Here is a 21,624-nt window from a genome sequence, read left to right as displayed (position 1 = left end):
AATGTGTTATTTTACAAACAGATTCAAATTGACCAAAGCAGAAAAATACTGGGAGGAGAAAACAACTCCGCACAACATTGGAGAACTCCCACTGATATGCCATTGCATACAGCCTTTCCACCCTTACGCTGCGCTATTTAATGCAGTTGCAATAATATTGATCCTTCCCCCCGTTAATTGAGCTTTACGTTCAAAAGGAGATTTGTGCAAAATAATGCAAAACATTTGAGCAAAACAATTATGTGGTATGAAACCAATTGCCATTTTGTGTAAAACTGCTCCCAAGGGGCTGTTTAGCACACTGGGCTAAATCGCTGGCTTTGAAAGCAGACCAAGGCAGGCCAGCAGCACGGTTTGATTCCCGTAACAGCCTCCCCGAACAGGCGCCGGAATGTGGCGACTAGGGGCTTTTCACAGTAACTTAATTTGAAGCTTACTTGTGACAATAAGCGATATACAAGTAGGAGGTCCATGACAAATATGTAGGTGAACTCACAGGAGGATACAAATGTTGCCACAATCCCAGAGGACCATAGGCTGCACTCCCCTTTGAGGGCTGACTAGTGGTGATTTAACCTGAGGGTCACCACACCTCAGGCGAGGATCAAGGTTGAGAAGGCGGGACCTTCATGAATAACCTCAGCTGGTACGGGAATTGAACCTGCGCTGTTGGCCTCGCCCCGCATCACAAAACAGCTGACCAGCCCACTGAGCTAACACAGGAGGATATCACCTAATTGATTAGTGATTTTGTATTAATTATTATTATTGCAGTGGTCTAAATGCAACTCATGTTCCTCATTAGTGGATGAACGATCTAATGCTTGATAAATTCTGCTCCACATTGATTTTTTTGAACAGTTTTAATTTAGATAAACAAACAAAAAAATTAAGTTGCTTACTCAATTACCTTTAATACATTTAATCATCTTATCAATGTCCCTTCCAGAAAACTAAAACAAAGTCACTGGCAGAAAGTCCCTGAAATTCTAATGGGATGCATTTTAAATATATGGCGACATAATGATGACTAGGTATTTGTTAACTGATGCAGTTGTTTGGTTTTGAAAAAGACCTAAAGCTTCTTTAATTGTGTTTCCCGAAACGGTGTCAAAAGTTTATCCTGTTTGCAATGAGTTGCAGATGTTCACATGATCACATCTGCCCTCAACAGGCCAGCTCACTTAACATGAATATGACAGATCTTTTAAGGTATGTGATGATTACATGAAACATTATTAAATAGATTTTTCTGTCTTCCCTCGCCCCAGCACCCCTTTGATTTTCTCCAGTGGCTTATTCATTTTCTTTGAATACCCCGTAGATGCTGCCTAAAGGGTACCTGTTCACTTTCCAGATAGAATTAAAACATTTCCACCTCATCTGGCTTACTTTGACTTGGAACTCCGAAGTAAACAGAGTATATTAACTGGAACACTCACATTTTCCCTCCTCTTCCATCTTAACATGAGTCAGCGGCACTGTCTAACCTAAATGGATGAAATCATATTTTTCATTCCACTCTACTAATAAACCAGCAAAAGGTTATTAAAACTACCCAATTCCTTACTTATCAATCATAAAGAAAAAGCCTTTAACCATAACAACCAACTCATGATAAATGTGCAACCACAGCATTGTGCAGAGATCCAATCTATCACTCCGCTGTGGAGCAAAGATTCTACCCCCATCTTTGCCACCTCAAGTGGAGGAAGTTGGAGGATTAAGACAAAGCACTGGTTCAAAGAAAGGATGCTGGGTAACAAGATTTCAAAATGTATTTTTAGATCTAAAAAAGCAGAGAAGAGACTTCATTAATTAAGCAGTCAGTCTCGATTGCTTAAGTGCTGATTAAATTTGCCCTTGATCTCTGAACATTATTCTTTTCTCTTCAAATTTAGCCAATCCCTAATTTTCTTCCTATATGTGAGAAATATTGCTTCATACGACTGAATCAATTAATCGAGACCTTTCCTATTACAAATCAGAGGCAAGATTTGAGAAATGGACTGAGGCATAAAAACCCTTCACACGCCAATGGTGGCCCAATATTCTGTATTTTCTTGGTTGGCGAGGGGAGAGAGGGTATTCCAAAGATGGGGGAATTAATCTTCAAGCAAAAGCAGGAGCTGCAGGCAACTAGAAATTGGCTACTCATTTCACTGCTCAACATGAACTATAAAGATCTGTGCTATCGTGCCGCGGGTGGCACGGTAGTACAGTGGTTAGCACAGTTGCTTCACAGCTCCAGGGTTTCGTGTTCGATTCCTGGCTTGGGTTACTGTCTATGTGGAGTCTGCACATACTCCCCGTTTCTGTGTGGGTTTATTATATTTTTTTTAAACTGTAATTGGATCAAAGTGCTTTACACAAATATCAATAGCACATTCTCAATGTATGGGTCTAATCAAATCTGGAGTCGGGCAGGGTTCCTCTTGCTCTTTTGTGTGAAACATCAACCCTTTCATTGAGCCCATCAGGAACGATGCGGACATAAGGAAGGTGACAATTGAAGGTAGTAGAGACACTCAACTCAAAGCCTCCTCGTACATTTTTGCCTTCTGCTTGAATCCACTGTCTGTGTGCAGAGAGATGAGTATCTGTAACCTATTGAAGATTGAAAACAGCGCGAGTGGAGAGAAAGCCAGGACATTAAAAACAGCGCGAGAGGAGAGAGAGCCGGGACATTGAAAACAGCGCGAGAGGAGAGAAAGCCGGGACATTGAAAACAGCGCGAGAGGAGAGAAAGCCAGGAGATTTAAAAAGCGTGGGAGGAAAGAGAGCCGGGACATTTAAAACAGCGCGAGAGGAGAGAGAGCCGGGAGATTTAAAAAGTGCGGGAGATTTTAAAAGCGCAGGAGCTGCGAGTCAGAGCGGAGATTTTAAAAGACCGCGGCCTAGTTTCGGGAGCCGTTCGGAGGAGGAGGAGCAGTCTCTGTCAGGGAGAGAACCTGAGAACATCTAAGACACTCAGAAGGTAAGAAGGTAAGTAAGTGATTTTTACTCATTTTTACTTTTATACCATTTCAAATTGTGTGTGTCGGGGGGAAACTGAAGTGACATCGCAGAAAAGCTGTGGCCTGAGTGGCTGGTTGGGAATCTACACTAAATTAAAAAAATTAAGCATTGGGAACTAATTAAACATAATTACTTATCATAGAATCATAGAATCATAGAAGTTTACAGCATGGAAACAGGCCCTTCGGCCCAACCAGTCCATGCCGCCCAGTTTTTTACCATTTAAGCTAGTCCCAGTTGCCCGCACTTGGCCCATAACCCTCTATACCCATCTTAACCATGTAACCATCTAAATGCTTTTTGAAAGACACAATTGTACCCGCTTCTACTACTACCTCTGGCAGCCCATTCCAGACACTCACTACCCTCTGAGTGAAGAAATTGCCCCTCTGGGCCCTTCTGAATCTCTCCCCTCTCACCTTAAACCTATGCCCTCTAGTTTTAGACTCCCCTACCTTTGGGAAAAGATGTTGACTATCTACCTTATCTATGCCCCTCATTATTTTATAGACCTCTATAAGATCACCCCTAAGCCTCCTACGCTCCAGGGAAAAAAGTCCCAGTCTATCCAGCCTCTCCTTATAACTCAAACCATCAAGTCCCGGCAACATCCTAGTAAATCTTTTCTGCACTCTTTCTAGTTTAATAATATCCTTTCTATAATAGGGTGACCAGAACTGCACACAGTATTCCAAGTGTGGCCGTACCAATGTCTTGTACAACTTCAACAAGACGTCCCAACTCCTATATTCAATGTTCTGACCAATGAAACCAAGCATGCCGAATGCCTTCTTCACCACCCTGTCCACCTGCGACTCCACCTTCAAGGAGCTATGAACCTGTACTCCTAGATCTCTTTGTTCTATAACTCTCCCCAACGCCATACCATTAACTGAGTAGGTCCTGGCCTGATTCGATCTGCCAAAATGCATCACCTCACATTTATCTAAATTAAACTCCATCTGCCATTCGTCGGCCCACTGGCCTAATTGATCAAGATCCCGTTGCAATCCTAGATAACCTTCTTCACTATCCACTATGCCACCAATCTTGGTGTCATCTGCAAACTTACTAACCATGCCTCCTAAATTCTCATCCAAATCATTAATATAAATCACAAATAACAGTGGACCCAGCACCGATCCCTGAGGCACACCACTGGTCACAGGCCTCCAGTTTGAAAAACAACCCTCTACAACCACCCTCTGCCTTCTGTCGTCCAGCCAATTTTGAATCCAATTGGCAACCTCACCCTGGATCCCGTGAGCTTTAACCTTCTGCAACAACCTACCATGCGGTACCTTGTCAAAGGCTTTGCTAAAGTCCATGTAGACAACGTCTACTGCACTACCCTCATCTACCTTCTTGGTCACTCCCTCAAAAAACTCAATCAAATTTGTGAGACATGATTTTCCACGCACAAAGCCATGCTGACTGCCCGGAATCAGTCCTTGCCTCTCTAAATGCTTGTAGATCCTGTCTCTCAGAATACCTTCTAGCAACTTACCTACTACAGACGTTAGGCTCACCGGTCTGTAGTTCCCAGGCTTTTCCCTGCTGCCCTTCTTAAACAAGGGCACAACATTCGCCACTCTCCAATCTTCAGGCACCTCACCTGTGGCTGCCGATGATTCAAATATCTCGGTTAGGGGACCCGCAATTTCCTCCCTAGCCTCCCACAACATCCTGGGATACATTTCATCAGGTCCCGGGGATTTATCTACCTTGATGCGCTTTAAGACTTCCAGCACCTCCTCCTCTGTAATATGCACACTTCTCAAGACATCACTATTTATTTCCCTTAGTTTCCTAACATCCATGCCTTTCTCCACCGTGAATATCGATGAGAAATATTCATTCAGGATCTCACCCAACTCTTGTGGCTCTGCACATAAATGCCCTTGTTGATCCTTAAGAGGCCCTACTCTGTCCCTAGTTACTCTTTTCCCCTTTATGTATCTGTAGAATCTCTTTGGATTCTCCCTTGCATTATTTGCCAAAGCAATTTCATGTCCCCTTTTTGCCCTCCTGATTTCCCTCTTAACTCTATTTCGACAATCTCTATACTCTTCAAGGGATCTACTTGATCCCAGTTGCTTATGTACGTCATATGCCTCCTTCTTCTTTTTGACCAGAGTCTCAATATCTCGAGTCATCCAGGGTTCCCTACTTCTACCAGCCTTGCCCTTCACTCTAAAGGGAATGTGCTTACCCTGCACCCTGGTTAACACATTTTTAAAAGCCTCCCATTTACCAGCCGTCCCTTTGTCTGCCAATAGTCTCCCCCAATCTACCTCTGCAAGTTCCTGTCTGATACCATCAAAATTGGCCTTGCCCCAATTAAGAATTTTAACTCTTGGGCCAGACCTATCATTCTCCATAGCTATCTTAAAACTAATGGAATTATGGTCACTTGTCCCAAAGTGATCCCTCACTAGCACCTCTATCACTTGCCCTTCCTTATTTCCCAAGACGAGGTCAAGTTTTGCCCCCTCTCTAGTCGGTCCATCCACATACTGAATGAGAAATTCCTCCTGAATACACTCAACAAATTTCCCTCCATCCAAGCCCCTAATGCTATGGCTGTCCCAGTCAATGTTGGGAAAGTTAAAGTCCCCTACTACTACCACCCTATTATTCTTGCAGCTATCTGTAATCTCCTTACATATTTGCTCCTCAATTTCCCGCTGACTATTTGGGGGCCTGTAGTACAGTCCTACCAAGGTGATCTCTCCCTTCTTATTTTTCAGTTCCACCCATATAGACTCAGTGGGCGAACCCTCGGATATATCCCCTCTAAGTACTGCCGTGATGTTCTCCCTAATCAAAAACGCCACTCCCCCTCCTCTCTTACCTCCTGTTCTATCCTTTCTATAGCATCTGTAGCCCGGAACATTGAGCTGCCAGTCCTGCCCCTCCCTTAGCCATGTTTCAGTCATAGCTATAATATCCCAGTCCCATGTGCCCGTCCATGCCCTGAGTTCATCCGCTTTGCCCGTCAAGCCCCTTGCATTGAAATAAATGCAGTTTAATGTAGACCTTCCTTGCTCTCTGCCCTGCTTTCTCTGGTCATGCTTTACACACTCTCCCTTCCTGCCTTTTGTTTCTGTCCCCACTGACTTCCTACATCGGTTCCCATCCCCCTGGCACATTAGTTTAAACCCTCCCCAACTGCACTAGCAAACACCCCCCCGAGAACATTGGTTCCGGTCCCACCCAGATGCAGACCGTCCGATTTGTACAGGTCCCACCTCCCCCAGAATCGGTCCCAATGTCCCAGGAATTTGAAACCCTCCCTCTTGCACCATCTCTCAAGCCACGTATTCATCCTAGCTATCCTGTCATTCCTACTCTGACTATCACGTGGCACTGGTAGCAATCCTGAGATTACTACCTTTGAGGTCCTACTTTTTAGTTTAACTCCTAACTCCCTAAATTCAGCTTGTAGGACCTCATCCCGTTTTTTACCTATATCGTTGGTGCCTATATGCACCACGACAGCTGGCTGTTCACCCTCCCCCTCCAGAATGCCCTGCAGCCGCTCCGAGACATCCTTGACCCTTGCACCAGGGAGGCAACATACCAACCTGGATTCTCGTTTGCGTCCGCAGAAACGCCTGTCTATTCCCCTTACGATTGAATCCCCTATCACTATAGCTCTGCCACTCTTTTTCCCGCCCTTCTGTGCAGCAGAGCCAGCCACGGTGCCATGAACCTGGCTGCTGCCACCTTCCCCTGGTGAGCCATCTCCCCCAACAGTTTCCAAAACGGTAAATCTGTTTTGGAGGGAGATGACCGCAGGGGATCCCTGCACTGCCTTCCTACTCTTCCTCTGTCTGTTGGTCACCCTTTCCCTATCTGCCTCAGTAATTTTAATCTGCGGTGTGACCAACTCACTGAATGTGCTTTCCACAACTTCCTCAGCATCGCGGATGCTCCAAAGTGAGTCCATCCGCAGCTCCAGAGCCGTCAAGCGGTCTAACAGGAGCTGCAGTTGGACACACTTCTTGCAGATGAAGGAGTCAGGGACACCAGAAGGGTCCCTGACTTGCCACATCTCACAAGAGGAGCATGGCACGGGTCTGAGCTCTCCTGCCATGACTTAAACCTGAAGTTAAATTTGAACTACACTACACAGCTAGGAGAAAGTCAAAGAGAGAGAAATCACTTACCAGTTACAAGCCAAACACTTACCTGCTGGCTGTGATGTAGTTGCTCCAGAGACTCCCTCACAGGTCTGCTTCTCTGCACCTCCTTCAGGTGAGCACCAAATTCCCTTAACTAGTTAATTACTTTACTTAATTAACTTGATTTTTTTTTTTTTTTTGTCACTCCCCTCTTACCCGAACTCAGCCTTACCCAAACTCAGATACACTCTGTTTGCCTTCAGCACTCTGTTTCTAAAGGCACTTCAGCCACACCCTTTGTATCCTTCCTAATTTACAGTCAGCAAATAGGCCTGCTCCCAAAACTGATCTCCCGAAACTAACAGCTGACCTGCAAGGTAAGGAAGTGGTTAATCAGTACTTACCTCACCCACAGCGCGCCCTTTTAAACTGTCCCCTCTGCCTCGCAGCTCCCGCGCTTTTTGAAACTCCCGCGCTGTTTCCAAGGTCCTGGCTCCCTCTCTCTCCCGAACAGCTGACCTGCAAGGTAAGGAAGTGGTTAAGCAGTACTTACCTCACCCACAGCGCGCCCTTTTAAACTGTCCCCTCTGCCTCGCAGCTCCCGCGCTTTTTGAAACTCCCGCGCTGTTTCCAAGGTCCTGGCTCCCTCTCTCTCCCGAACAGCTGACCTGCAAGGTAAGGAAGTGGTTAAGCAGTACTTACCTCACCCACAGCGCGCCCTTTTAAACTGTCCCCTCTGCCTCGCAGCTCCCGCGCTTTTTGAAACTCCCGCGCTGTTTCCAAGGTCCTGGCTCCCTCTCTCTCCCGAACAGCTGACCTGCAAGGTAAGGAAGTGGTTAAGCAGTACTTACCTCACCCACAGCGCGCCCTTTTAAACTGTCCCCTCTGCCTCGCAGCTCCCGCGCTTTTTGAAACTCCCGCGCTGTTTCCAAGGTCCTGGCTCCCTCTCTCTCCCGAACAGCTGACCTGCAAGGTAAGGAAGTGGTTAAGCAGTACTTACCTCACCCACAGCGCGCCCTTTTAAACTGTCCCCTCTGCCTCGCAGCTCCCGCGCTTTTTGAAACTCCCGCGCTGTTTCCAAGGTCCTGGCTCCCTCTCTCTCCCGAACAGCTGACCTGCAAGGTAAGGAAGTGGTTAAGCAGTACTTACCTCACCCACAGCGCGCCCTTTTAAACTGTCCCCTCTGCCTCGCAGCTCCCGCGCTTTTTGAAACTCCCGCGCTGTTTCCAAGGTCCTGGCTCCCTCTCTCTCCCGAACAGCTGACCTGCAAGGTAAGGAAGTGGTTAAGCAGTACTTACCTCACCCACAGCGCGCCCTTTTAAACTGTCCCCTCTGCCTCGCAGCTCCCGCGCTTTTTGAAACTCCCGCGCTGTTTCCAAGGTCCTGGCTCCCTCTCTCTCCCGAACAGCTGACCTGCAAGGTAAGGAAGTGGTTAAGCAGTACTTACCTCACCCACAGCGCGCCCTTTTAAACTGTCCCCTCTGCCTCGCAGCTCCCGCGCTTTTTGAAACTCCCGCGCTGTTTCCAAGGTCCTGGCTCCCTCTCTCTCCCGAACAGCTGACCTGCAAGGTAAGGAAGTGGTTAAGCAGTACTTACCTCACCCACAGCGCGCCCTTTTAAACTGTCCCCTCTGCCTCGCAGCTCCCGCGCTTTTTGAAACTCCCGCGCTGTTTCCAAGGTCCTGGCTCCCTCTCTCTCCCGAACAGCTGACCTGCAAGGTAAGGAAGTGGTTAAGCAGTACTTACCTCACCCACAGCGCGCCCTTTTAAACTGTCCCCTCTGCCTCGCAGCTCCCGCGCTTTTTGAAACTCCCGCGCTGTTTCCAAGGTCCTGGCTCCCTCTCTCTCCCGAACAGCTGACCTGCAAGGTAAGGAAGTGGTTAAGCAGTACTTACCTCACCCACAGCGCGCCCTTTTAAACTGTCCCCTCTGCCTCGCAGCTCCCGCGCTTTTTGAAACTCCCGCGCTGTTTCCAAGGTCCTGGCTCCCTCTCTCTCCCGAACAGCTGACCTGCAAGGTAAGGAAGTGGTTAAGCAGTACTTACCTCACCCACAGCGCGCCCTTTTAAACTGTCCCCTCTGCCTCGCAGCTCCCGCGCTTTTTGAAACTCCCGCGCTGTTTCCAAGGTCCTGGCTCCCTCTCTCTCCCGAACAGCTGACCTGCAAGGTAAGGAAGTGGTTAAGCAGTACTTACCTCACCCACAGCGCGCCCTTTTAAACTGTCCCCTCTGCCTCGCAGCTCCCGCGCTTTTTGAAACTCCCGCGCTGTTTCCAAGGTCCTGGCTCCCTCTCTCTCCCGAACAGCTGACCTGCAAGGTAAGGAAGTGGTTAAGCAGTACTTACCTCACCCACAGCGCGCCCTTTTAAACTGTCCCCTCTGCCTCGCAGCTCCCGCGCTTTTTGAAACTCCCGCGCTGTTTCCAAGGTCCTGGCTCCCTCTCTCTCCCGAACAGCTGACCTGCAAGGTAAGGAAGTGGTTAAGCAGTACTTACCTCACCCACAGCGCGCCCTTTTAAACTGTCCCCTCTGCCTCGCAGCTCCCGCGCTTTTTGAAACTCCCGCGCTGTTTCCAAGGTCCTGGCTCCCTCTCTCTCCCGAACAGCTGACCTGCAAGGTAAGGAAGTGGTTAAGCAGTACTTACCTCACCCACAGCGCGCCCTTTTAAACTGTCCCCTCTGCCTCGCAGCTCCCGCGCTTTTTGAAACTCCCGCGCTGTTTCCAAGGTCCTGGCTCCCTCTCTCTCCCGAACAGCTGACCTGCAAGGTAAGGAAGTGGTTAAGCAGTACTTACCTCACCCACAGCGCGCCCTTTTAAACTGTCCCCTCTGCCTCGCAGCTCCCGCGCTTTTTGAAACTCCCGCGCTGTTTCCAAGGTCCTGGCTCCCTCTCTCTCCCGAACAGCTGACCTGCAAGGTAAGGAAGTGGTTAAGCAGTACTTACCTCACCCACAGCGCGCCCTTTTAAACTGTCCCCTCTGCCTCGCAGCTCCCGCGCTTTTTGAAACTCCCGCGCTGTTTCCAAGGTCCTGGCTCCCTCTCTCTCCCGAACAGCTGACCTGCAAGGTAAGGAAGTGGTTAAGCAGTACTTACCTCACCCACAGCGCGCCCTTTTAAACTGTCCCCTCTGCCTCGCAGCTCCCGCGCTTTTTGAAACTCCCGCGCTGTTTCCAAGGTCCTGGCTCCCTCTCTCTCCCGAACAGCTGACCTGCAAGGTAAGGAAGTGGTTAAGCAGTACTTACCTCACCCACAGCGCGCCCTTTTAAACTGTCCCCTCTGCCTCGCAGCTCCCGCGCTTTTTGAAACTCCCGCGCTGTTTCCAAGGTCCTGGCTCCCTCTCTCCCGAACAGCTGACCTGCAAGGTAAGGAAGTGGTTATGCAGTGGTTAATTATAATTTAGAGGGGTATCTAAGCCAGAGATCGGAGAGTACTATATTTAGCTTTCGCATTTATATTAGAAATCTAGTGCTAAGAAACAGATAGTTAACAGTAACTTAAAATTTTTTTAAAAAAATATTTTAAAAATTTTAAAACTTTTAATTTTAATTAATTGACGCAATATCAGTTAGAGGGGTGCAGTGCTCTGACTGTGAGATGTGGCAGGTCCGGGAGGCTTCCAGTGTCCCGGATGGCTTCATCTGCAGAATGTGCACCCAACTGGAGCTCCTCACAGACCGCATGGTTCGGTTGGAGCAGCAATTGGATGCACTTAGGAGCATGCAGGTGGTGGAAAGCGTCATAGATAGCAGTTATATAAATGTGGTCACACCCAAGGTGCAGGCAGAGAAATGGGTGACCACCAGAAAGGGCAGGCAGTCAGTGCAGGAATCCCCTGTGGTTGTCCCCCTCTCGAACAGGTATACCCCTTTGGATACTGTCGGGGGGGATAGCCTATCAGGGGAAAACAGCAGCAGCCAGAGCAGTGGCACCACGGCTGGCTCTGATGTTCAGAAGGGAGGATCAAAGCGCAGAAGAGCAATAGTAATAGGGGACTCTATAGTCAGGGGCACAGATAGGCGCTTCTGTGGATGTGAAAGAGACTCCAGGATGGTATGTTGCCTCCCTGGTGCCAGGGTCCAGGATGTCTCCGAACGGGTAGAGGGCATCCTGAAGGGGGAGGGCAAACAGGCAGAGGTCGTTGTACATACGGGTACTAACGACATAGGCAGGAAGGGGCATGAGGTCCTGCAGCAGGAGTTCAGGGAGCTAGGCATAAAGTTAAAAGATAGGACCTCCAGGGTTGTAATCTCGGGATTACTCCCTGTGCCACGTGCCAGTGAGGCTAGAAATAGGAAGATAGAGCAGCTAAAAACGTGGCTAAACAGCTGGTGTAGGAGGGAGGGTTTCCGTTATCTGGACCACTGGGAGCTCTTCCGGGGCAGGTGTGACAAGAAGGACGGTTGCAGCTAAACTGGAGAGGCATAAATATCCTGGCCGCGAGGTTTGCTAGTGTCACACGGGAGGGTTTAAACTAGTATGGCAGGGGGGTGGGCACGGGAGCAATAGGTCAGAAGGTGAGAGCATTGAGGGAGAACGAGGGAATAGGGACAGTGTGGCTCTGAGGCAGAGCAGACAGGGTGAAGTTGCTGAACACAGTGGGTCTGGTGGCCTGAAGTGCATATGTTTTAATGCAAGAAGTATTACGGGTAAGGCAGATGAACTTAGAGCTGGGATTAGTACTTGGAACTATGATGTTGTTGCCATTACAGAGACCTGGTTGAGGGAAGGGCAGGATTGGCAGCTAAACGTTCCAGTATTTAGATGTTTCAGGCGGGATAGAGGGGGATGTAAAAGGGGTGTCGGAGTTCCGCTACTGGTTAGGGAGAATATCACAGCTGTACTGCGGGAGGACACCTCAGAGGGCAGTGAGGCTATATGGGTAGAGATCAGGAATAAGAAGGGTGCAGTCACAATGTTGGGGGTTTACTACAGGCCTCCCAACAGCCAGCGGGAGATAGAGGAGCAGATAGGTAGACAGATTTTGGAAAAGAGTAAAAACAACAGGGTTGTGGTGATGGGAGACTTCAACTTCCCCAATATTGACTGGGACTCACTTAGTGCCAGGGCTTAGACGGGGCGGAGTTTGTAGGGAGCATCCAGGAGGGCTTCTTAAAACAATATGTAGACAGTCCAACTAGGGAAGGGGCGGTACTGGACCTGGTATTGGGGAATGAGCCCGGCCAGGTGGCAGATGTTTCAGTAGGGGAGCATTTCGGTAACAGTGACCACAATTCAGTAAGTTTTAAAGTGCTGGTGGACAAGGATAAGAGTGGTCCTAGGATGAATGTGCTAAACTGGGGGAAGGCTAATTATAACAATATTAGGCGGGAACTGAAGAACCTAGATTGGGGCGGATGTTTGAGGGCAAATCAACATCTGACATGTGGGAGGCTTTCAAGTGTCAGTTGAAAGGAATTCAGGACCGACATGTTCCTGTGAGGAAGAAGGATAAATACGGCAATTTTCGGGAAGCTTGGATAACGAGAGATATTGTAGGCCTCGTCAAAAAGAAAAAGGAGGCATTTGTCAGGGCTAAAAGGCTGGGAACAGACGAAGCCTGTGTGGCATATAAGGAAAGTAGGAAGGAACTTAAGCAAGGAGTCAGGAGGGCGAGAAGGGGTCACGAAAAGTCATTGGCAAATAGTGTAAAGGAAAATCCCAAGGCTTTTTACACGTATATAAAAAGCAAGAGGATAGCCAGGGAAAGGGTTGGCCCACTGAAGGATAGGCAAGGGAATCTGTGTGTGGAGCCAGAGGAAATGGGCGAGGTACTAAATGAATACTTAGCATCAGTATTCACCAAAGAGAAGAAATTGGTAGATGTTGAGTCTGGAGAAGGGTGTGTCGATAGCCTGGGTCACATTGAGATCCAAAAAGACGAGGTGTTGGGTGTCTTAAAAAATATTAAGGTAGATAAGTCCCCAGGGCCTGATAGGATCTGCCCCAGAATACTGAAGGAGGCTGGAGAGGAAATTGCTGAGGCCTTGACAGAAATCTTTGGATCCTCACCGTCTTCAGGTGATGTCCCGGAGGACTGGAGAATAGCCAATGTTGTTCCTCTGTTTAAGAAGGGTAGCAAGGATAATCCAGGGAACTACAGGCCAGTGAGCCTTACTTCAGTGGTAGGGAAATTACTGGAGAGAATTCTTTGAGACAGGATCTACTCCCATTTGGAAGCAAATGGACGTATTAGTGAGAGGCAGCATGGTTTTGTGAAGGGGAGGTCGTGTCTCACTAACTTGATAGAGTTTTTTGAGGAGGTCACTAAGGTGATTGATGCAGGTAGGGCAGTGGATGTTGTCTATATGGACTTCAGGAAGGCCTTTGACAAGTTCCCTCATGGTTGACTAGTACAAAAGGTGAAGTCACACGGGATCAGGGGTGAGCTGGCAAGGTGGATACAGAACTGGCTAGGTCATAGAAGGCAGAGAGTAGCAATGGAAGGATGCTTTTCTAATTGGAGGGCTGTGACCAGTGATGTTCCACAGGGATCAGTGCTGGGACCTTTGCTGTTTGTAGTATATATAAATGATTTGGAGGAAAATGTAACTGGTCTGATTCGTAAGTTTGCAGACGACACAAAGTTTGGTGGAATTGCGGATAGCGATGAGGACTGTCAGAGGATACAGCAGGACTTAGATTGTTTGGATACTTGGGCGGAGAGATGGCAGATGGAGTTTAATCCGGACAAATTTGAGGTAATGCATTTTGGAAGGTCTAATGCAGGTAGGGAATATACAGTGAATGGTAGAACCCTCAAGAGTATTGAAAGTCAAAGAGATCTAGGAGTACAGGTCCACAGGTCACTGAAAGGGGCAACACAGGTGGAGAAGGTAGTCAAGAAGGCATACGGCATGCTTGCCTTCATTGGCTTGGGCATTGAGTATAAGAATTGGCAAGTCATGTTGCAGCTGCATAGCACCTTAGTTAGGCCACACTTGGTGTATAGTGTTCAATTCTGGTCGCCACACTACCAGAAGGATGTGGAGGCTTTAGAGAGGGTGCAGAAGACATTTACCAGAATGTTGCCTGGTATGGAGGGCATTAGCTATGAGGAGCGGTTGAATAAACTCGGTTTGTTCTCACTGGAACAAAGGAGGTTGAGGGGCGACCTGATAGAGGTCTACAAAATTATAAGGGGCATAGACAGAGTGGATAGTCAGAGGCTTTTCCCCGGGGTAGAGGGGTCAATTACTAGGGGGCATAGGTTTAAGGTGAGAGGGGCAAGGTTTAGAGTAGATGTACGAGGCAAGTTTTTTACGCAGAGGGTAGTGGGTGCCTGGAACTCGCTATTGGAGGAGGTGGTGGAAGCAGGGACGATAGTGACATTTAAGGGGCATCTTGACAAATACATGAATAGGATGGGAACAGAGGGATACGGACCCAGGAAGTGTAGAAGATTGTAGTTTAGTCGGGCAGCATGGTCGGCACGGTCTTGGAGGGCCGAAGGGCCTGTTCCTGTGCTGTACATTTCTTTGTTCTTTGTTCTTGTTCTTATTTGAATTAGCCTCAGAGGCCAAAGGGAATCATGACAAGAGCGATGCCATGTTCGTTGGGAACTGGTCAGACCAATCTTTTATCCCCTTCATCATCATGTCAGGTTCTGGCCATCAAGGTGCGAGGCACTCTAGGTGTTGCTATGGATGGTGCAGGTCTGGTCCATATTCCACTTCTGTGTTGTGACGACCACCCGAGCCCACTTCCACTTACCTCGAGATCAAAAATGGACAATGTCCACAGGGAGACAATGAAAAAGTCTCTGGACAAAGAGGTATCTAATGCCACCCTCACCCTGATGACCATATTTCTATGAGGCCGCATCAAGATGTGTTTAGACTATTGGTTCTCAAATACCAAGTATCACTATGTTCTGAAGTTTGACTTGTCCCCAGTTTTCGAAGGATGGTCCTGGCCATGATGCCACAGTATGCTCCATTGAGTCAGAAAATGTCATACCACCTATCCCTCCCATGGGAAAGTTTATGCAGAAAAAGACCGTTGACCACAAGTTCATCAAGCAGTGGTCTGTATGTTAACATCCTCGAGATCAGGCGGGAAATGGTGGATCCTGTCTGATGGTTCCCTGAGCAACTGTGAAAGTCATTTAGCAGAATTCCACATTACAAGAACCTCCAAACAAGCACCAATACATAGCTTGGCTGATGGTGAGGGTGGCCCTTAAATCAGGGCCTTCTTGGACAACCGGCGTCTCACCCATTCTTCATGTTGCTCTTGAGGAGATGGAGAAAAGACCATTGTCCACTTCCTTCTGCAAAGCAGGCCTGGAAAAAGATGCAGTGATTTTTGTCAAGCATTATCCCGATCAGGTGTGTGACGCAGGAATCTGTGCTCTATATCGCAGGGTTGAACAACAAAATAAATATAACTGCAGCTGGAGGACCATCGTCTTCGGGAACAACACCCTTTGGTCTGCCAGTTCAAAGAATCATCCACCAAGTGTTGCACACTAACAAATGCAAGGTCCAGGACTACAGGCTGAAGAATACATGTTTGGAACAGCTACCACAAAGGCGCAATGTGGAAAGGCCGCTGGATAAAGCCCTTTAGACATTGCACAACGAGGGGCTAGCAACTATGAAAAAACCCTCAGGATATATGTTTGGCATACAATGAATATTGTAAATATTGACTGTAATTGTAAATGTAGAGAGTACCATGCAGCATTGGAAGAAACTAATTTGTTTTACTCTTTATTTGATATCAACTTTGAACAAATGATTTAATGAATAAAGTGTATTTTTTAGAAAAAGGTCAGGGAATTAACTGTCCCCTAGCCACTCTGCTCTTTTGCAACTGTGATAAGTATAAAACTGATAATGGTTTGGTTTGCATTCCTGAGGTGGGCTGCAGGAAGTGTAATATTTCCTGGTCTGGCTGTCCCCTTATATGAATGTGTCGTTGAGGCTGGCTATTTCATTGTGGAGGGTGCAGGCTGCTGTCAAACCAGCTAGCCCAGGATAAAGTTCAGAGGCAGCAAAAGGACAGCCAGGTGTGTTACATGCTCTAATGAGTTTCAGTCAGGAATACATAATGAGGCTCGGCTGAGAGCCCGGAAATTCATTAGCCTGTTGAAACACCTAGGCCTCAGGGAAAATATTGCTTGATTGACAGCTTTTTTATCTATGCTGTCAATTGCACAATAATTATTTCCATAAGGTAAAGAGGTCCCAAGTGCTTGCGGTTTCTGCTATTGATACTTTAATGAGTTTGCATGATTGACACTTCTATTGGTCTGTAGTTAGAAAGGGATTATTTTGATAAGGAAGTGGAAAGTTATCAATTAATGCCTGTTTTTCACACACATTTTGACATCACCACAGGGTTTCTTTGTTCTATACAGTGTCTAGTGGGTGAATGGACTGAGACGTGCCATAACTTGGCATGGGAGGGCATGAGGGGCCATAATGGATTATTTGGGGAGAATACCTTGGCATTGGACATGGGGAAGACCACTTGAACTTGCCTTTCAAAAGGTTCCCTCATGAAGACTATGTTCACGGCACCTCTGATGTCTTGTGAATCACGACTCTTTGAAATGCTGCTTTCAGTCCATGAAACTTCAGGAATAGGGGGCGGGATTCTCCGATAATGGGGCTAAGTGTTCGCGCCATCGTAAATGCCGGAGCGCTTTACAACGGCGTCATCTGGCCGCTAGGAGTAGCGCTCCTGCTCCACGCAGGGGGCCAGCATGCAATTGGAGCATTTCACGCAGCCCTAGTTGCCGATACGGGCGGCAGCACGGGTGGCGTGGGTCCGCGCATGTGCGCCACGGCCGGCGTGGGACCGCACATGCGCGTGGGTTGCCGTCTCCACACCGGCCCCCAAGCAATATGGCGGAGGAGTCAGGGGCCTGGCACGGAGGAACATAGGCCCCCCTCCCGAATTAGCCCACCCGCCGTTTGGTAGCCCCCGATCGCGGGCCTAGCCAACGTGGAGGCCACCCCTTCCCCCCACCAGGACGGCCCCCGCAGCCAGAATGCTGAGGTCCCGCCGGGTAGGACCACACGTGAAGGACGCCGGCGGGACTCGGCTGAACTCGGCGGGTATTCGGCCCGTCGAGCATTGGGAATCGCCGGAGGTGGCTGTGTTGAGTGGCCCCCGACCGGCGCCGTGGCGACCATGCCGGCGCCATTCCTGGCAACAGAGCGGCCCCCCCCGCCGGAGATTCTCCGACCCGGCACGGGATTGGAAACTCCCGCCCAGGATCAAAAATCCTGCAATTGGACACACCTGCCATTTTTAAAGGGCTCCTGTGTCATCCTGACTCGGTGAAAATCAGGAAGAATAACTTCAAAACGATGGCCGGGATTCTCCCTCAACCGGCGGGCGGGCCGTACCGGTGCCAAAGAGCAGTGTGAACCACTCCGGCGTCGGGCCACCCAGAAATTACGGAATCATCCGCACTTCCAGGGGCTAGGCCGGCGCTGGAGTGGTTGGCGCCGCGCCAATTGGCGGCGAAGGGCCTCCGCCGGCCGGCGCGAGTTGGCACATGCGCGGGAGCGCCAGCATGTTCTGGCGTATGCACAGAACCACTGGCCTGATCCCTGCGCATGCGCAGGGGGTTTCTTCTGTGCGCCGGCCATGGCGGAGGTTTACAGAGGCCAGCGCGGAGGGGAACAGTGCCCTCATGGCAAAGGCCCGTCCGCAGATCGGTGGGCCCTGATCGCAGGCCAGGCCACCGTGGGGGGGGGGGGCACCCCCCCCCCCCCCCCCCGAGGACTCCGCAGACCACCCTCAGAGCCATTTCCCGCCAGTATGTGCCTTGTGTATTTCACGCCGGCAGGACTGGCCAGAAACAGGCAGCCGCTCGGCCCATCGGGGCCCGTAGAATCGCTGGGGGGGGGCCACTGCCAACGGCCCCCGATCAGCGCAACGTGATCCCCACATCCGCCAAAAGACCAGCGCCGGAGAATTCGGCAGCCGGCGTCGGAGTGGCGGGGCGGGATTCACGCTGCCCCCGGCGATTCTCCGACCCGGCGGGGTGTCGGAGATTCCCGCCCTATATCCTCAAAATGGCTCCAAAGATCATGGGCTGGATTCTCCGCTCCCTGACGCCGAAATCGCGTTCGGTGAGAGGGCGGAGAATCCTCGATGACCCCAAATCGGGGGCGGCATCGCTTTCATGAAGCTCCGCCCCCTGAAAAGCGGCTTACTCCAGGGGTACGCTGCAACACGTATCCACGGCCTCAGGCCTTAGCCTGAGGCCCGCCCCACGATGTTCCATCCTCGTGGGGTCATCGACGGCATGGGACATGTGTGGTCTCACCCACCGTGAACTCAGCGTGGTGGCTGCGGCTCAGTCTGGAGCCGCCACAGTCGGGGAGGGTTGCTGCTCATGCGCAACCACAGACCCGGCAATGCTCCGGGCCGTAACGGGAGCGAGAGCTGCAAGCTCTACGCTGTCTCCCTGCTAGCCCCCGGCAAAACGGCGAATCGGTGGCCATTTTGCACCGGTTTTCCTGGCATAAAACAACACCGTTTTCACGCCTGCATGGTGACTACGTCTCTCAAACAGAGAGTCCCGCCCCAGAGTTTCTGAGTACAGTCAGAGATTCTCAGATATAACTGTTGCAACTAAGGCACTTGTGATCTTATTCCAGGTTTGACATTTTATTTTCTATCGATACAGTAAAACGTCATTGGGTGGGATTATCCAGCCTCCCAGCCATGTGTTTCTCGGTGGCAGGAGGCGACAGTCATTCGCAAGCGGCGGGATTCTCAGTACCGCCGCTGTCAATGGGAATTCCCATTGAAGCCACCCCACACTGCCGGGAAACCCGCAGCAGGGAACAGGACAACAGAATTCCGCTGGTGTGAACAGCAGGAGAACTCTGGCCGTTATGTAGCTCTGCTGGGAATGTGAGAAGTGTGCCAAATGAGCAGATGCAAATCCCCAAAGTAAAGAGCAGCATCAAAGTTCCTGGTATGAATTCTCCGCCGTCGGGATGCTCTGTTTTGCCGGCAGCCCGGGGGTTTCCCGACGGCGTGGGGGCTGCCCCACAATGGGAAACCCCATTGACCAGCCGGCGTGCTGAACCAGAAATCTGGTGCGGCGGGACGGAGAATGCAGCCCCCTGTCACAGTAATATTCACGCTGATCCTACTGGAGACATTGTTGAGGCAAATTGTTGAGGCCCTGTCGTCATGGCAGCAATGAATGCACAATATTGTCACAAGACGGAAGATGCCGTGAAACTGCAACTGTGATCAAAGTTGCCACATTTGGATATATTTTACCAATATTGTAGCTGTATGATAACATCTCAATGCATACCATTGAATCCGAGGCAGATGAGCCAAGCCAAGAATTTTCCCAGTCCCTGCTTCCTGCCTCCAGGATGAAAAGCTAGCCCACTATCAATTTTATAGTTTTGTATAATGTTATACTTTTTAACAGTTTGTGCAACATAGGTAAGTGGTTAGGGGACAATTAATTCCCTCATCCTTTGCCCCCACCCAAAAAAAATATTCTATATTCCTAAAAACTATTCCAGTACATTAGTTCAAAGTTGACATTACATAAAGTGCAAATTCACATTCTGTGTATTGCTTTGCCTTCAGCAGATAAGAAGACGCTCTGACTCCAGTGATTTTATGTCAAATAAAGTAAGCATCTACGTATAAGGCACTTCAAATCATGACACAGGGGGCCACCATTCTGAACATCACAGCAAGACGGTTGCATTTCACCCAGGAAGGTGACTTCACAATTAATTGTCATGTTTTAAAATACAACTTTGGGGAACGGAACTGACCCACAATATTTTTTTAAATTCTATTTTGAGTTGATGTTGGCATTTTCTGCCCATCCCTAATTGCCTTTGAACTGAATTGTTTCCTAGGCCATTTCAGAGGGCAGTAAAGAGTAAGCAACATTGCCGTGTGTCTGGAATCACATATCGGACAGCAGACTCCCTTCTCTAAAGGGCATTAGTGAACCAGATTTTTTTTTAAAAAACAACAATGTCTTCCTGATCACCATTAATGAGACTAACTTCCAGGTTCCACCAGTTGCCATTTGACCTCTTGTCCCCAGGTGGTGACATTAACACTGCACCATTTCCCCGTTTACACAAATGTGCTATTATGGACACCGACTCTGTTAGCCAACTTACCAGCTAGCCATTGGAGGAAGCACACATTTCAATTATTTTCTCAACCTGCAAACAGAAAAAGTAATTGATTGACTGCAATGTACTTTGGGATGTTTTGAGGACATGAGAGATGCTCTATAAATGCAAATTATTTCTGCCCATTTTTCGTTCTGGAAGGATGAATCATGAACATGAAAAAGCCTGGGAGATAATGGGCAGGATTTAGCGGGCCCATCAGCCGTGGGCGTAAATCCCATCATGGTTGTAAAATTTAGACAGCACGGTGGCGCAGTGGGTTAGCCCTGTTGCCTCACGGCGCCGAGGTCCCAGGTTCGATCCCGGCTCTGGGTCACTGTCCGTGTGGAGTTTGCACATTCTCCCCGTGTTTGCGAGGGTTTCACCCCCACAACCCAAAGATGTGCAGGGTAGGTGGATTGGCCACACTAAATTGCCCCTTAATTAGAAAAAATGAATTGGGTACACTAAATTTAAAAAAAAAGAAAATGGTTGTAAAATAGCGAGAAAGGCCAAAAATGGGATTGTGCCAATGAGATTTTGAAGTGCGATCTCCACGATGACTAGATCAAGTTCACACCCAGAAAGGGGGCGAACCTGATTTGCATCAATTCGAATGCATTAGAATGTACTTAGCGAGGTTAAAGTTGAATCTTCAGACCTCATTGAATCTTCCCACCCACCAGGCGTGATGTCACACGGGGTGAATTACTACTGCTTTTTAAAGAGGGAATCAGGCACCATGATATCTGACAGGGAGGATTGTGGTGAGCACCCCTCTCTCCCTAGCACCAGGGGAATCCAAGGCAACAGAGCCCGCTGCCCAGCTCCGGAGGGGGGCTTCATGGGTGTTGGGGAGCTGGTGGTGGGGGGTGTGGGAAGGGGGTTGAAGCTAGTGTGTGTAGCCCTGCCGCCTGCTGCCAGTGTCATTTAAACATTTTTTAGAACACTGTGTTAGTATTCTGTCTGTGTTGTTAGTACAGTTTAATGAGTGCTGAGTTAGACAGCTGTGTACCAATTACCACTGAGGGAGTGCCCTTCCATATTGGAAGCTGGAAAGTGGGATGAAGGAGGTGAACACAGAGGGTCAGCACTGGGGTGACTCTGAGCTTCTTGGGTGGGGTTCCATGAGTGACCAGGCTGCAAGGGCAGAGTGGGGGACTCAGGAATGGGGTGCATCTCTGCATCATGAGGCATGAAGACCTCCTCACTGGGGGGAGGATGGCTGCAGTGTGAGTTGAACCCCACAGTCAGGCAGCACTGTGAGGATAAAGGGGTAGGCTGCATTTAAGTTCAAATCCACTTGTCAGGGAGCGTAACCATCAGTATTGGGGTGAATGACTGTGACTGATGGCA

This window comes from Scyliorhinus torazame, chromosome 3 (genome assembly GCF_047496885.1).
Source record: "Scyliorhinus torazame isolate Kashiwa2021f chromosome 3, sScyTor2.1, whole genome shotgun sequence".
Classification (NCBI taxonomy): domain Eukaryota; kingdom Metazoa; phylum Chordata; class Chondrichthyes; order Carcharhiniformes; family Scyliorhinidae; genus Scyliorhinus; species Scyliorhinus torazame.
This window is presented reverse-complemented; position numbering follows the sequence as displayed.